Raw genomic sequence first — 16,759 nt, 5'->3', positions numbered from 1 at the left:
TAACTACAGCTTAGTGGGTAGGAATAGAGTAAGAAAATGGAATAACAATTGGTTGCTTAAATACTACACAATTCATTTGATATTGCTGGGAAAGTCAACATGCAGATACTTGAAAAGAACACTTACTTCGAACAAAGTCTGGGTGGATGATATCATCGGGGAAGTCAGCATATATCACATGACTAGGCTCTTTTATGTGCAGTGCAAATTTAGTGTCCGCTTTCAGTACATAAAACTTAGAAATTTCTTTCCAAAGGCAGTGCCAAAATAGGAGTCACCATGTTCATCAAGTCTTACAGTAGCAACGATTGTAAATCCATGGTTTGTGTTCAGTATGACATCCTTGAAGTCTTGATTTATGTAAAGCGAATGATTGTGTACTACAGATTCTGTTGCATAGCAACGCTGCAGAAAATGGTAGGATTGTTAAAGAAAATATGGTAACATGCAAATATGGGCCCAAATTGAAAAAACTGTACAACAGTTGAAATTGAAGGACAAAAATCTATAATTAAACAGATAGGGTAAACATGTTGTCATGGAAATATGAGAGTAGTCAAAAGAACAATACATCATTAATTTGCCTCATATAGAAAGAAGAGGGGAAAATCCGCTTTGACGTACATGGTGCATGTGGCACCTTTTATCCAAATGTAGCAATATTTAGTAGGCCATGCCAACCGATTTAGGGTGAGATTGAACATATCGCGCGCATCCTCAAGTCATATGGTATGGTGAGATGGAACACCATGGATGTCTGGCGGAGGCCGCAAAGTCCTGATGTGTCCCCGCAGTGTACACGCTATGAATGATAGAAAACCCTTGAATCAACTCGAATAAAAATGAATTCACAATGATTTTGGCCGGGTGACTAAAGGAGGCAGATGAACTAGGATAAGAGATGAGATAATATCTCATTAAATTAATTACCTTGTTGTCCATGAGAAAAAACCCTCAATACGGAGGATTCCCCAACCGGGCGGAGCTGGGTCGACCATGAGCAGCGTCGAGAAAGTCGATGGTGATAGGCGGCGGCAAGCAAAAGTAGCAAAATGTTGTGGGGTTTGCCGGCAGCCCGGCGACGGCGGTAGGCATCAAGCTAAGTGGTTGCCACCACGATAGGTGGTGCCATGCATAGACGCGGAGGGGCTTGTGCAGGTGTGAATGAGGACTGGAGGGGGTGGCGGGCGAGGTGACGGTTTTTGTGACGTGAGGATGGTGAGAGTTTTCTTTTTTCTTTTTTAAATTGGGTGTCGAGGGTTTTCTAACCAACAAAGAGTTTCGAAGGAAACGATTTGCTAGAGCCAACCATGTGTGATTGACGTAATAGGGAAAATGTAAGTCATTGCACACGGTTCCAGTTTTGGGAAACGTGTGTGATTGATGTACTACCTCCATCCTGGTTTATTGGTCCCCTTTGTAAGTTGTACCAAATTTTGACCAAATATTTAACTAATAAATGTTTATGCATGCCACCAAAAATTATATCATCGAACACTATGTTCAAATACACATCCAATGATATAATTTTTATTCACATGCACTAACATTTTGTCGGTTAAATCTTTGGTCAAAATTTAACACAAATTATAAAGGGGACCAATAAACCAGGACGGAGGTAGATTCCATCAACCGAACTGATTGCACCCATATCCCACATTTAGACATAAGTAAACATAGATTAAACATACTCATAAATAGATAATAAGCATATACAAGCATAGTTCAACCATAAGTACATAGTTCAACCGTCATTGAGCATACTCAAGCATACATAGTTCAATCTGACATCTCATCTCATCTGCCGGCACGGTCCCAAAGCTTCTCCAGGTACTCGGTGTACGCTGCATGCGCCACCCTGCGAGAATACTTTTGCCTGAAGGAGCCAACAACTCGTCCTCTTGCATGCGCTAGAACACTTCCATATGCGTCATGAAGATTTTGGTTGCAAAATGGGCATCAACAGCCGCCGTCCCATGTCCTAATATGCCTGTTATGCATTCCTGCATAAAGCTCCCTCAGGATTTGCCTCTTGTACCTCCTGTGGCCATCTTCATCCTCGCTGTCCACATTGTCAGACAACACCTATACAAATAGTAAAAAATGTGGCATCAAATTAATGTTTACAAACTAATCTCTAGCGAACATTTGGCAGTTGCCAAAATTTGGCATCAAATCAATGTATACATGCCGTGAAGTAGGATTAGGAATTTATGGCTATTTTTTATACATATCCAGAGATTATGGCTCGATTTTTAAGCACAGTCGTCTTTGTATAACCAATCTTGAAGAAAATAATGGCACACACATATATGTAAGCCATTCAAAATGAATTGTCAAGTCCTGGCTAGGAATTATTAGCACGAACACTAACCCTAGTCGGATTACTAGTAGAAATCATTTGCACAGATGAAACAACTAATCACTTATCACTTGTACCATTCAAACAATCAATACATTACACGGATGTAACAAAACTTACTCAGATTTCATGGATTGGAAGAACAAAACCATATGATTTCTATTCCAAAAAGGGGGAGGCAGGAGTAACCTGAGAAACCCTAGGATCTATTTGACACATAAATGGGTATAGATGACTAACCGGTTGTCTGTCGTCTTTGGAATCATCGCCGGGGTCGTTGCCCGAGGCGTCACCGGAGTCGGTGTGGACCTCCGCCTCCGGTTGTGGAAGCACGGTGTCGTCGACGATGTCAGGGTGCAGTGATACCTCGCCGGCGGTGACGGCAACCTCTGTGTCGATCTCCACGTCGTGCTAAGGTGCTTCAGCAGCCTCGACGTCGCCACTCCCTCCGATGGGGCGCTTCAGTGGCATCCTCATACACTAACGGCTTTCAGGACTGAGAGCGGCGTCGAGGATGCAAGCGGAGAGAGACGATTGTGTGTGTGGCGAGAATGGGGGGTGCGGCCGCTCGGGCATTCCATTAATATGGAGTAGTGGGCACTACTACAGGATGCTGCTAACGCGACACTATGATCAGAGACCCTTTGACGAAACTGTGTGCGATGCAATAATCGCAAACGGTGGTGTAAAAAACCCATCAAAAGGGTCCAAAATGTTTGCGATGGAGGATGCATCAAACACGGTTCAGATTTTAGTTGTGTGTGCGATGCAGGGCATACAGTTCAGTTCAATTGAATGTTTGTGATGAGGAGGAACAAAAGAAACAGGCATCCAGATGAAGGTGTGTGCGATATACAGCATACGGTTCACTCGAATGAACTTTTTGTGATTAGGAAACACAAAAGAAACGGTCAGCCAAATCAAAGGTGTGTGCAATATATGGCATGCGATTCACTTGGATGAACTGTTTGCATTGTGACAAGAGAACAGAAACGGTTCAATATAACAAGATGTGTGTGATACACGGCAACAGGTCCGTAATCAGAAATGTGTGCAAAGACCGATAATAACATAGACGGTTGCTGCTAATAAGACGTGTGTGTTGTGCGATGGGATTGCATACAGAACAACAACATTATATACACACTTATAAGGACATGGTTGCATAATTTAATTAAACATCCACTTACATAGGTGGCTACTACAACCATGGCATTTGCACACACCAAAGTAAACTATTACATGCATAATTACATAGGTGGCTACTACACACATGACATTTCAACACACCAATAAAGTAAACTATATATTACATGCATGACTAACTAGCATAAACGATCATCTGATCATCATCTACTTGTGAAGCTTGCTCTGCTTGTGGCTCGATCCGGGCTCGTTGATTTGGGTAATGAGGCACTTCCTCATGTCAACGATCTGCCTGTGCATCTCGTAGCATGTGTACACACTCTTGGCTGCGAACCTGAGGTGAGGTTCATCCAGTTGTCACATCCAGGCCCTGTGCCAGGATATGGGACTTGTTCTCTGGGCATCCTACTTCATCTTTTCGTAGTAGGGGTCAATAATGGCCGAGGCAAGTTCGACCAAGGAGTCCTTCATGATGCCCCAGACCCTGTAGTGGTCACGGATTTTGACAAGGTTCTTGTAGGTCAAGCCCGGAACACTGAGCGCTTTTACATCGTGGGTGGTTTCCACCGTGGCAAACTTGTAGTTGGTATCGTTGAAAAACCTGCAGTAACGGTCACAAGGCTCTATGGCCATGCAGTAGTAGTAGATGAGGACATGATGGCGCACGCACAACTAGGCGATGGCAACCTTTTGATCTATGCGGGGACGACCAGTGGTGTACTGGAGGTCGATGCCGACCACCTTGTACTTGTCTCGAGAAAGCAACTGCTCAACGCTGTTGATGTAGTCTTCGACCATGGCCGGGTCGATGGTGTACACCACCGAGAGATCCGTCGCCCTCGCGTGGGTCTCCACTCTATGCTCGCTGAACTCCATTGGAGCGCTGCTAGACATCCCCTCTCTATGTGTCGTTGTGGGTGTGCTTGTTGTGTTGTGGGGCGTGATCAAAAGGTTGAAGAGACTAAGGTTATAATGGCTGCGGGAATTAAAGGGGAAGCGGGATGGCCAGGAATATCGGCAGGCCCTGACGGAAGTTCTAATTTGAAGCGCGTAACTCCATCGTGTCACAGGTAACTGCATCGCATGGCAACGTGCGCGGCGCAACCACATGCATATTGGGCGCCCGACATGATCGTGCACACGCCCGGCCGCTGGTAGAGCGCATGCGGAGGGATGCGAGTAGAGCGCTCCGCAGTCGCCTCAACAGGGAGCAACCATATATATGCATATAGCAGTTGAACACACAAGGAAAACGTGTCCACAAGCCCAGCGCGCCAATGGACGCGAGTAGGGCGCGCCGCGACGCCTAACGGCGAGCAGATCTTGCCGAGGGACGCGAGCAGAGGCCGGCATAGTGATAGGTGGAAAATAAGATGAACTATGTGAGCGATGTCGGAGACATCAAGCACAAATCAGATTAGAGTTGCGTGCGATACGTGGCATACAGTTGATCCATCCGAGTTTTTTGTGAAGGAATAAGCCGTGTGTGTTGCCGGCAAACGCTTGCTGGTATATAACCTTAAATTTAACCAAAAAGTGTTAATGCATGTTACGAAAATTGTATAGCTAGAAACTATGTTCAAATACGGCTCCAACGATATAATCTTTGGGGACATGCATTCGTATTTTATTAGTTAAATCCTACTTATAAACCAGGACGGGGGTATAGTAGGTAATTAACTCGCAAACAATTTTTTATTAACCATATGTGTATGTGGCCTTTCATCCTCCTCTCGCACGTCCTGTCACCTCGCTGCCGCAAACGGCTCATAGCGCAAGCTTGCGCAGCACGTGGGGGCGTTCTTATGGCCAATGAATCATCGGTGAGCCCGTTCCCGCGCAACCTTGCAGGTTCCCGCGCAAGCTTCCCGCCCGACTCTGTGAAATCCCCCAAAATCCCAATGCTTACCAGCCTGCTATATAAACCCTCATGGTGGCGAGTCCTGTGTCGCATTTTCCCCTCCCTCCCTATAGCTTTATCTCGTCTGCTTCTCCCACAATCGCCAATGGCACCGGTCAGTCATCGTCGCTCAGCCACTCCGCCATCATCAGAGGACAACTCCAGCTGGGAGGCTACACTGCAACAGTGCCGCAGTCCCCGGAGTAGTGTAGTGCGCGTGGTGTCCCTGTTGGGTGTGCGCGGAACACCCACCACACGCTCCGCCGCTGCTGCCCGTCGACAGCTGTTGCTGGCCGCCGTTGTTGCCACACCATCGTCAAAAGCCAGTGCCATCTCCCGCTCCGCCGCTGCGGCCCAAAGGCGGGAGGTGGCCGTCGTGGCCGCCACCCCACTGCCGTCCACCATGGCCATCACCAGCTCTGCCACCACGGCCCGAAGGCGGGAGGTGGTGGTCATGGCCGGCACCCCATCGTCGGCCGCCGTGGCCGCCAGCCCAACATCGACCGCTTGGATCATTACCCGCTCTGCCGCCGCGGCCCGAAGGGGAGAGGCGGATGCCCGCACATGCGACAGTGACCTTGCGTGCTACATCGAGTTCCTGTGGGAGGTCGGCACATGCGACAGTGCCTCGTCGAGCATGCAAAGAGCCTTACCGCAGTCGTGGCCGCAACACACGTTGATGCAGAGGCGAGCAATCAGGAGATCTATGAGCACTCCGGCCGCTTCGAGAGGGACCGTCTGGTGCGGCAGTGGGTATTCAAGCCGGCGACAGTCGTTGAACATGCAGCAGCGGCAGGCACTGTATTGCATTTTTCCAGCTCGTCGGTAGGCTCCTCCTCCTCCTCTGCCTCTTATTGAGCGCGCTTGGTAGAGGAGAGGCTATAGGAAGTAGCACATGTTGGGGAACGTAGTAATTTCAAAAAAAATCCTACGCACACGCAAGATCATGGTGATGCATAGCAATGAGAGGGGAGAGTGTGATCTACGTACCCTTGTAGATCGACAGCGGAAGCATTAGCACAACGCAGTTGATGTAGTCGTACGTCTTCACGACCCGACCGATCAAGCACCGAAACTACGGCACCTCCGAGTTCTAGCACACGTTCAGCTCGATGACGATCCCCGGACTCCGATCCAGCAAAGTGTTAGGGAAGAGTTCCGTCAGCACGACGACGTGGTGACGATCTTGATGTTCTACCATCGCAGGGCTTCGCCTAAGCACCGCTACAATATTACCGAGGATTATGGTGGAAGGGGGCACCGCACACGGCTAAGAATATGATCACGTGGATCAACTTGTGTCTCTAGGGGTGCCCCCTGCCTCCGTATATAAAGGATCAAGGGGGGGTGCGGCCGGCCAGGAGGAGGGCGCGCCAGGAGGAGTCCTACTCCCACCGGGAGTAGGATTCCCCCCTTTCCGAGTTGGAATAGGATTCGGGAAGGGGGAAAGAGGAGAGAGAGAAGGAAGGGGGGGTGCTGCCCCCCTCTCCTTGTCCTATTCGGACTAGGGGGGAGGGGCGAGCGGCCCAGCCCTGGCCACCTCTCCTCTCTTCCACTAAAGCCCACTGAGGCCCATATACCTCCCGGGGGGTTCCGGTAACCTCCCAGTACTCCGGTAAAATCCTGATTTCACTCGGAACACTTCCGATATCCAAATATAGGCTTCCAATATATCAATCTTTATGTCTCGACCATTTCGAGACTCCTCGTCATGTCCGTGATCACATCCGGGACTCCGAGCAAACTTCGGTACATCAAAATGCATAAACTCATAATATAACTGTCATCGAAACCTTAAGCGTGCGGACCCTACGGGTTCGAGAACAATGTAGACATGACCGAGACACGTCTCCGGTCAATAACCAATAGCGGAACCTGGATGCTCATATTGGCTCCTACATATTCTACGAAGATCTTTATCGGTCAGACCGCATAACAACATACGTTGTTCCCTTTGTCATCGGTATGTTACTTGCCCGAGATTCGATCGTCGGTATCTCAATACCTAGTTCAATCTCGTTACCGGCAAGTCTCTTTACTCGTTTCGTAATACATCATCTCGCAACTAACTCATTAGTTGTAATGCTTGCAAGGCTTATGTGATGTGCATTACCGAGAGGGCCCAGAGATACCTCTCCCACAATCGGAGTGACAAATCCTAATCTCGAAATACGCCAACCCAACATTTACCTTTGGAGACACCTATAGAGCTCCTTTATAATCACCCAATTACGTTGTGACGTTTGGTAGCACACAAAGTGTTCCTCCGGTAAACAGGAGTTGCATAATCTCATAGTCATAGGAACATGTATAAGTCATGAAAAAAGCAATAGCAACATATTAAACGATCGGGTGCTAAGCTAATGGAATGGGTCATGTCAATCACATCATTCTCCTAATGATGTGATCCCATTAATCAAATGACAACACATGTCTATGGTTAGGAAACATAACCATCTTCGATTAACGAGCTAGTCAAGTAGAGGCATACTAGTGACGTTTGGTTTGTCTATGTATTCACACAAGTATTATGTTTCCGGGTAATACAATTCTAGCATGAATAATAAACATTTATCATGATATAAGGAAATAAAATAATAACATTATTATTGCCTCTAGGGCATATTTACTTCAGCACAAAGCCCCTCCGTAGTAGTAGTATTTAGGGCTATTTTGTTCAGTTCATCTGACTATAGATGTGTGGTGGAACTGTGTAACGTACTTAAAATTAGCTAGTATATATAGTTGAACTAGCTATTTCAGTACGTGGTTGGCTACAATTGGGGAAAAGTTTGGTCTGTTCAGCTATCGAGTTGAACTGTTTGTATAAATTAAGAACACCTGCTTAATCTATGAATGAAATCTATGCTTAATTACTGAATTTTAGTTGCAAAAATTAGATAGTGCTAGTGATTTTTAGCTGCATATTTTGACAAATCATAGTGTTACAAGGATTGACAAATGGCAATGTTACTAGATCAACAAATGTAAATCTTTCCAGTTTGACAAATGGCAACATACCCAATATGACAGATGCAAATCTTAGCAAATTGTTTGTACGTGGTTGCACACGGATCATCCAAAACATCCGTTTACGTTGAAGGGATGCACAAATCCCGCGCTGCATATTTTCCCTCGACTTAAGGGGGAAGACCACAGCTCTTACTTTGTATACGGGTGTTCTATCTAAAACTTTTGCGATCAAGAGCTGCAAAAATCCTGCTCGTCACATTTTCTCTTGGCTTCTGGGGAAGCTATCGGTTTGCATACGGGTGTTCTAACTAAAACGTTTGCGATCAAGAGCTGCACAAATCCTGCGTGGCGTACAGCTCGCATGCTTCTCGGTGAGCTTGCATGGCATACAACTCGCATGCTTCCCGATGTGCTTCCGCATTGGAGTACAGCTTGCACGCCTCCCGTTTAGTCAAGCACTCAAGCACCTGTCCGCACGGCACCTCCTAGCCATTAAAAGATTGAGACGTGGAGTCACATGAATGGTTAACAAAACGCACACAACTTATATGCGCTGGAGCATGTGCATGTAGTTCAAATTTGAATTATGCACATAAAATGCCTAGAAAACCCAGCTAATGTATAAAAATGTCCAAACAAACCCCAAAAAATTACAAAATTAAACAAAACACTCCTGTTGTTCTATGTTGACACTAGAAATTTTTTGAAAGCAATAAGAGGCAACAGATATCGTTCGTGCCCAAAGGGGGCACGTTCCCTACCGAAACCATCACGCTTGTTGTGAGAAGCTCTGGTTTGTGAGACGCTTACGCCCAAACCTGCCCGAAATGGGACAACATTTAGACTACGACATGTTGATGCCGCTCCATGATAGCATGCCAAGTTTCATGAATTTTAGACGAGTTTTGGATTTACTAGAATTTAAAAACCAGGTATCTCAATGTTTGCGGCCGAGTGACGGTGGCATGGTGTTTGAAATTCATTCCCATTTCTTGCATGGGAGCTAACCAAGGAACCAAGGACACATATTTGATTTTCAACCAGTTTATATGCACTAGAGCATGTGCATATAGTTCAAATTTGAATTATGCATCTGAAATGCCAACAAAACCAAGTTAATGTATAAAAATGTCCAAACAAACTCCGAAAAATTCCAAAATTAAACACAACACTCCTGTTATTCTATGTTGACACTAGAAATTTTTTGAAAGCAATAAGAGGCAACGGATATCGTTTCGTCGCCAAAGGTGGCCCGTTCCCTACCGAAACCATCACGCTTGTTGTGAGAAGTTCTGGTTTGTGAGACGCTTATACCCAAACCTGCCCCAAATGGGACAAAAATTTTACCATGACATGTTGATGCCGCTCCATGATAGCATGCCAAGTTTCATGAATTTCAGACGGGTTTTGGATATACTAGAATTTAAAAACCAGGTAGCTCAATGTTTGCGGTCGAGTGACAGTGGTAGGGTGTTTGAAATTCATTCCCATTTCTTGCATGGCACCGAAGCATGCAACCAAGGACACAAATTTGATATTTCAGCCAGTTTATATGCACTGGAGCATGTGCATGTAGTTCAAATTTGAATTATGCACCTGAAATGCCTACAAAACCAAGTTAATGTATAAAAATGTCCAAACGAACCCCGAAAAATTCAAAAATTAAACACAACACTCCTATTGTTCTATGTTGACACTAGAATTTTTTGAAAGCAATAAGAGGCAATGGATTTCGTTTCGTTCCCAAAGGTGGCACGTTCCCCACCGAAACCATCACGCTTGTTGTGAGAAGCTCTGGTTTGTGAGACGCTTATACCCAAACCTGCCCCAAATGGGACAATTTTTTTACCACAACATGTTGATGCCGCTCCATGATAGCATGCCAAGTTTCATGAATTTAAGACGAGTTTTGGATTTACTTGAATTTAAAAACCAAGTATCTCAATGTTTGCGTCCGAGTGATGGTGGTAGGGTGTTTGCCATTCATTCCCATTTCTTGCATGGGATCTAAGCATGGAACAAAGGCCACAATTTTGATTTTTCAACCAGTTTATATGCATTGGAGCATGTGCATGTAGTTTAAATTTGAATTATGCACCTGAAATGCCTACAAAACCAAGTTAATGTATAAAAATGTCCAAACGAATCCCGAAAAATTCCAAAATTAAACACAACAATTCTGTTGTTCTATGTTGACACTAGAAATTTTTTGAAAGCAATAAGAGGCAACATATATCGTTTCGTCCCCAAAGGTGGCGCGTTCCCTACCGAAACCATCACGCTTGTTGTGAGAAGCTCTAGTTTGTGAGACGCTTATACCCAAACCTGCCCCAAATGGGACAAATATTTTACCATGGCATGTTGATGCCGCTCCACGATAGCATGCCAAGTTTTATGAATTTCAGACGAGTTTTGGATATACTAGAATTTAAAAACCAGGTAGCTCAATGTTTGCGGCCGAGTGACGGTGGTAGGGTGTTTGAAATTCATTCCCATTTCTTGCATGGGACCGAAGCATGCAACCAAGGACATAAATTTGATTTTTCAACCAGTTTATATGCACTGGAGCATGTGCATGTAGTTCAAATTTGAATTATGCACCTGAAATGCCTACAAAACCAAGTTAATGTATAAAAATGTCCAAACGAACCCCGAAGCATTCAAAAATTAAACACAACACTCCTATTGTTCTATGTTGACACTAGAAATTTTTTCAAAGCAATAAGAGGCAACGGATATCGTTTCATCCCCAAAGGTGGCACGTTCCCTACCGAAACCATCACGCTTGTTGTCAGAAGCTCTGGTTTGTGTGACGCTTATACCCAAACTTGCCCCAAATGGGACAATTTTTTTACCACAACATGTTGATGCCGCTCCATGATAGCATGCCAAGTTTCATGAATTTGAGACGAGTTTTGGATTTACTTGAATTTAAAAACCAAGTATCTCAATGTTTGCGTCCGAGTGACGGTGGTAGGGTGTTTGACATTCATTCCCATTTCTTGCATGGGACCTAAGCATGCAACCAAGGACATAAATTTGATTTTTCAACCAGTTTATGTGCACTGGAGCATGTGCATGTAGTTCAAATTTGAATTATGCACCTGAAATGCCTACAAAACCAACATAGTGTATAAAAATGTCCAAACGAACCCTGAATAATTCCAATTTTTTGACGACACACCTGTAGTTGCATGTTTACTGCAGATAAAAGTTCTAGCAATTCAAACACCATCCTTTGTAGCTGTGACCCCATTATGTAATTCAAATCAGGACGAAAAATCTAGTAGATCGCACATAGTTTATTATCACCAACTATGTGACATGCATCACAAAATATCTTGGAGCACCGTTGGAGCATCAAGCACACTAGCCCGCTCCTCAAAATATCATTTCACTGTTCAATCGTCGCCGATGAAAGATGGGGACATGGACCCGCGTCATGAGGGCAACTTCGATGGCCCACTCCGGCGAGAGCGCTGCCACAGCCGCCAGGCGTGTGCTAACAAGCTTTGTGAGGGCGACCGCAATCTGCGTCCGGGCGGCCAAGGCAGCCCAAACGGCCGTTGTTGCTTCTCAGGCGGCGGCAGCAGCATCTCCCTCAGGGATAGCAACTGGCGAGAGTGGCACAACAACTATCCGTTCCACAGCGGCGGCCTTATCCCTGATGGAGGCCGCCCATGACCATGTAGAGGTCGTCCACGCCCACTTCGTGGTGGTCACCGCACAAATCGAATGAAGCTTCTCCGACAACGGTCGGCAACCCACGGCTGAAGAGTTGGCAATCGCCAAGAGAGTTCAAGCAGCCGGCCGTTCCTGCGTGGCGTACCTTGCCATGACGGAGCCCGCCAAAGCCCAGATCGCGGCCGCCCACACCCAGCTTGTGGCGACCTATTCCAAAGATATGGCGGACACGATGGCAAGATGCTTGCGGAGTATGGTGCAATTGATGCCATGGAGCCTCTTCCACAGGAGACCGTCGGGCGCGAGCTGGACATGGAGGCGGCGGCGGAGATCGACGAGCACCAGCCGTAGTAGTACTCTTTGTTTTGTTAATTAAGAGTGTCGGTCTTTAATTTGTTAGAGTAACGTTTAGGTCAGCTAGCTCTGTTTAATTGCTGAACTTGCTCGATTAAGAAGTGTGGGTGTGCTGTAGTCTCCTTTGTGTACCCAAATTATGCAATGACGTGGATAACCACTATAACCATGGAAAGTCGAACCAAAATTTTTGACGTTCAAACTCATCACACACGGGTTAAGCTATGTGAATCGTTTGTGATGTTCACATATCGTACATAGTTCTGAATAAGGGACCGTGTCTGGTGGCACTTTGCGCGCCAGTTTTTTCGCTGAAGCGATTCCAAATTTTCGGCTTTCGCGAAAATATCTACCTCCCCGCCCCCCCTTACCAAAAGCCACATTTTCCCTATTTCCGCCTCCCTTTCTAAGTCGAAACCTTCACTCCTTGCTTGCAGCGTTGCCCCCTCACCAGCAACCCTCCTTCACACTGCTCGGCCTCGCCTATCTAGGCAGGTAATCCACACCCGACCCCCATCCTCATCCTCCTTCCACATCCCACATGCCCCGACCGCCGGCGCGAGCGCGACACCTTCCACCCAAATCACTGACCCCTCCACCAAATAAGCGCCACCCTAAGCCATGGTGCATCCAGTATAGCTAGGATCTGAAGGAGCATTTGGCAACGGACAAGCAAATCACATTTGCACACGCGGATGAGGTTGCGATGGCTGCCATTCGTGCCGACCCCCAGATCTTGGAGCAACACCTTGCCATTTGCTAGCTACACTGGTTAAGCATGCTTGGTTTACCCGTTGCGTGTGCTGCTCCCGCCTTTCCTTCACAAATTCTAGTGAATTGTGCTATCTAATTTTACCATGCAATCTTTTGCTCTAGTTTATATGTTCTATATGTCATGCAGTGTGGTGCTCACTTATGCACTGTTTTGTTAATTAGTTGTCGTCTTCAGTTAACTGTTTGGTTCAATTCTGCAAATGTGATGTTCAATTCTTCAGGCTGCAATTTTTTATTGTCTTCCATGTGAGAAATAAATCGAATTTATCTTTACAAAATACATGAGAAACGAATACAATTGCTATATTTCCAAGTTGTCAAGCATGCTTGGTTTGGTTATAAATTGTGCAATATGGTGCTCAGTTAACATTTGGTTCATTTGTGTTGTGGTGTTTAGTTAACTGTTTGGTTCAATTCTGCAATGCGATGTTCAATAGTTGTGGGTGCATTCTGTTATTGTATACCATGTGAGGTATAAATTGAATTTGGCAAATGTCTCCTCTAAATCATGGATGAGGGTTGATCCGTCCTTGGTTTTGACCACGAAGTCATCCATATAAGCCTCAATGTTTCTGTGCAACTCAGTTCAAAACCAATGTGGATTGCTCTTCCAAAAGTGGACCCAACACTCTTTAACATGGAAGGCACATGCATGAAGCAGTGCGTACTATATGGGGTGATGAACGAGGTCTTCTCTTCCTCTTCCTTGGACATGAAGATCTCATGATATCCAGAGTATGCATCCAAAAAGGAGAGCAAATCACAACCTGAAGTGGAGGTCTATAAAATCTATGCAAAGCCTCCATTTCTCGTTAGCCTTGCGCACCACCACTAGTTTTGCTAACCATGTCAGATGCAGTACTCCTCTGACCCGACCAGCTGCCTCAAGCTTCTTGATCTCTTTGGCAATGAACTGATGCCTCTCCAAGACCCGCTTTCAAACCTTCTGCTTGACGGGTCAGGCATGCGGGCATACAACAAGGTCGTGCTCGATTACCTCCCTGGGAACACCGGGGATATCATATGGTTGCCAGTCAAACATATTAATATTCACCCGCAGGAAGGCAATGAGCGTGCTTTCCTATTTGTTATCGGGGGTGGTGCTGATGGTGAAGGTACTATCAACGCCAGCCACCCCTATCAGGACCTTCTTCACATGCGGTCCAGCGATCTGGGATTTCTTGCTGTTGGAACTTTCCGGCAAGTCACCAACAGGCACAACGCACTCTGAAGAGGTGCGCTTCCCGGATTCCTTGCCGGTGTCCCTGTTGTTCTTCTTCTTTACTCTATTTTCCTTGGCGGGAGCTGCCACTGCCGTGGCCTCTGCCGCTACTGCGTCCTGGTACATCTTGTCCATGCAAATGATTGCGTCCTTCCCGTCTGACGGGATGGAAATGACTCCTACCGGCCCTCGCATTTTCAAGGTGTTGTAGGCATAGTGGGATGCCGCCATGAATTTTGCCAAAGTTGGGCGTCCAAGAATCCCATTGTACGGCAGGGGGAGGTTGAGCACATCAAACACAACCTTCTCAGTCTGATAGTTCGGTTCTCCCCCAAATGTCACTGGTAACGTGATCTTTCCCTTAGGATGACTCCTGCCGACATTAACTCCTTGAAATGTGCCCATGACCTTCAGCTCCTCTTCCGCTATCTGAAGCTTGCTAATAACTTTTGGAGAAATCAGATTCAACCCAGCCCCATTGTCAACCAGCATCTTTGTGACTTTGAGGTTGCAAATTATTGGAAGACCAACAATGGCAAACATCCCACCGCGGTGGTGCGGTCACGATGGTCCTCTTTGTCAAAGATGATGGGTGTGCATGACCATTTGAGCGGATTCCGAGCCTCTACAGCTGGCTCCACGACATTGACCTCACGCGCCCACCTTTTAAGTTAGCGGTGAGAGGAGTGTAAAGATGCGCTCCCATCAATGCATGGGGCGTCAGCGGCCTTCTGAAACTCCTGCTCACTGGTTTCCTCTTCATCCCCTCCATCACTCTCGTCATTACAAACTTCCTTCTCCCGGCCCCTAGAGGGTTTTCCTTGGTTCCGAAAAGCCTTGCGGGGCGATTTGCTTCAACGCCCCGGCCCTTACCGCTAGCACCATTCTGACCTTTTTCCTTGTCTCGCTTCTCATATTCAGCCATCTGCCTCTTGACGAGCTGCTCAACCTGATGACACTCTTAAAGATCGTGGCCCTTAGTCCAATGGATCTTGCAGTGTGGCCCATCACCTTTCCCAGCCTTCTCAGCAGCCGCAGCCTCCCGGCAATCAGCGCACGCGGCAGCCTCCTTGCCGGGGGCTTCGGCCTTAGCCTTCTTGCTAGTACTGAGTGTGCCCGATCCTTCCACGGTCATCACTGCCTTGTGTTTGCGCCTCTTGTTGCACTTCTTGCCCTTCTTCTCACTGCTGGATTCATCGTCATCCTCTGAGTCGACGTTGATGCAATCTTCTTCTCAAGGGAGTTTCCTTCCCTCCTCAATCCGAGCACACTTGTTCACCAATATGTTAAGCTCCTTCACAGTCTTGGGCAACCGCACATTCATCTTGGAACGAATCCTGTGATTGCGCACGTTGGACTGGAAGGCAGCTATCACTGCCGTTGGATGGATATTCGGGATGTTCCTATGGACTCTACTGAACATCTGCAAATATTTGCGGAGGGTCTCTCCTTCTTCCTGTTGGAGAAGATGCAAGTCACTGGGCCGTCCTGGTTCTTGATGGCCACTCGTGAAGACGCCAATGAACTCATGGCATAGGTCAGCCCATGACGAAATGGAGTTTTCCGATAGATGCATCAGCCAAGACCTCACATTCGACTTGAGTGCCAAAGGGAAGTAGTTAGCAAGCACCTTCTCATCTCTTCCCCCGGTAGCCTGAACAGCGATGGTTTAGATGCTCAAGAACTCTGCCGGGTTCAGCCTTCCATCATACTTCTCTGGTATCTCTGGCTCGAAAGTACGAGCGGATGGCCAATGGACTTGTCGTAGCTCGCGAGTAAAGGCAGGGCACCCAACCCCGAAAGGCAGGTATCCGCCGTCCTCAAGAGCGGGCTCGTCGACGTTAGGACCATCGCACCCGTTGGACGGGCGGCGGTAGTCGCGGCGCTACTCGATGACGACTCACACGTCTTCCCTTCGCCTGTCCCCCAAGGCTCACCATTGGCCTGGATGTGCTCGAGGGTTGCTAGAGGCCATCGAGACGTCGTCGGGTTCTTGATTCTGCCGCGCCCCCGCTGTTTTCCATGGTGGGGACAACACCGTGGTGGTGACCCCTTCCGTGCAGCCAACAGCGCGACCCATTGTCCTCGCTTGGGGAGGCCATGATGGGCCGGCCCGCTGTGAGCCCCCAGCCTTGGCGAAGCCAATCAGACTCTGAATGGTGGCTCTCCATTCATCCATCTGATCAGCCATTGGGGGAAACCTCAACAGCAATTGGGCACGTGCCATGGCCTCCATAGCGGTGCTCAGCATCGGTGATGATGATGTAGAACGCACCGTCGCCTGGCTTCTGACGGCGCTGGTGGCAACAACATTGCGCCCTCGCTGTAGCGAGCCGGCCACTTG

The sequence above is a fragment of the Triticum aestivum genome, chromosome 2A, assembly GCF_018294505.1.
Source record: "Triticum aestivum cultivar Chinese Spring chromosome 2A, IWGSC CS RefSeq v2.1, whole genome shotgun sequence".
Classification (NCBI taxonomy): Eukaryota; Viridiplantae; Streptophyta; class Magnoliopsida; order Poales; family Poaceae; genus Triticum; species Triticum aestivum.
Note: the sequence above shows the minus strand (reverse complement) of the source record.